The 1,220-nt window shown below is 42.6% G+C and overlaps 1 protein-coding gene across 1 annotated transcript in view; it reads right to left on the bottom strand.

The window, feature by feature from the left end:
• The window catches only part of CRY2 (cryptochrome circadian clock 2), a gene marked incomplete at its 5' end in the record, with an annotated part of 20,113 nt that overhangs the window by 18,113 nt on the left and 780 nt on the right, over nt 1-1,220 (bottom strand). The gene's annotated exons all lie outside the window — the stretch shown is intronic.

Raw genomic sequence — 1,220 nt, 5'->3', positions numbered from 1 at the left:
AAAAAAAACACACACCAAAGGGATTGTGAGCAAACTTCAGTGAACAAATGACACACTTTTCTTTGATAGAAGAGGTAAAATTACAGATGTTTGTTCAGAGGAAGTGAGACAAAAAACCTCTGCAAAGGTTAACACAGAGCTAATGAGTATACTTCTCACGATATCCATGCATAATAGTGCCTTTGCAGCAACTGTTATCAACAACATAGCTCAGCTGCTGGCAGCAAGAGCAGAAATTATATTAGGTCCAAGTGTTGCATTACCACATGTGACGTAACTCTCCTCTGCACAACAGCTGACAGCAAAGCACGAGCTGCTGCTAATTCACTGTTCAGTGCAGCAGCTCTGGAGAGGCCTGAATTCCCATGAAAGCCATACATTTACCATATAATAGCATAAACACCCCCCCCCCATTCTTTTCGGCTCTGTAACAGCACATCTAAGATACTCATCAACTCACCTGCCCAGGCAAAACAGACTGCAGCAAAAAGTAGGTCTGGCTGATTCCACAACCACCTCTCAAACCTCAGACTCTGCCAACTACTTGTTGTTCTTTGACCAAAGCGGACATTTTTCTCCAACAAAGTTTTAATTATCCTGTGAATACCTTGAACTAAAATAAGGAGGGCATGGACTACTACTAGCCAGAATTTATTTGCAGATCAAAAGACAAAAATAACCCAGACTCTGAAAAGGCTAAAAGCGGCACATAGTTTGTGTCATGTGTTAAGATGCAGAGGCCAAAATAAGTATCAGTGCCCTTTCTGACCTGCATAGTCCGATTCCCCTCCCCAGTACTGCCTTCCTCCAGAAAATACACATCAGAACCATTTACAGCAGGAGGGTATAGATTCACGTTTACCTCCTTCTCAGCAGCTGATCTATAACAGGCTTTGGGGACACTAGTTCTGTCAACCATATGCAAGGTACAGTCCACATGACAAACCCAACTCATAAGACTATCGTGAACCATGTTTCTTTCCTTTAGCTTTGTCACTCTAGCAAAGACACCATCAAAAAGCTTCAAAGACAATGGGAAATATAATCTTAGAGCAGGACAGAGAAGAATGATACTGCTTGAGGAACCTTGATATTCAAGTAGATGCTCTTGCCGGCCCTGTCTCTCTCACAATCTGCAGCACTGACATATCACTTTAGAAACGTATCCCACTAATCCATCATCGACCACCGAGGTCACTGCATATTCTACCGTCCCAAAT

This window comes from Pygoscelis adeliae, unplaced genomic scaffold (genome assembly GCF_000699105.1).
Source record: "Pygoscelis adeliae isolate BGI_AS28 unplaced genomic scaffold, ASM69910v1 Scaffold22, whole genome shotgun sequence".
NCBI lineage: Eukaryota > Metazoa > Chordata > Aves > Sphenisciformes > Spheniscidae > Pygoscelis > Pygoscelis adeliae.
This window is presented reverse-complemented; position numbering and strand designations above follow the sequence as displayed.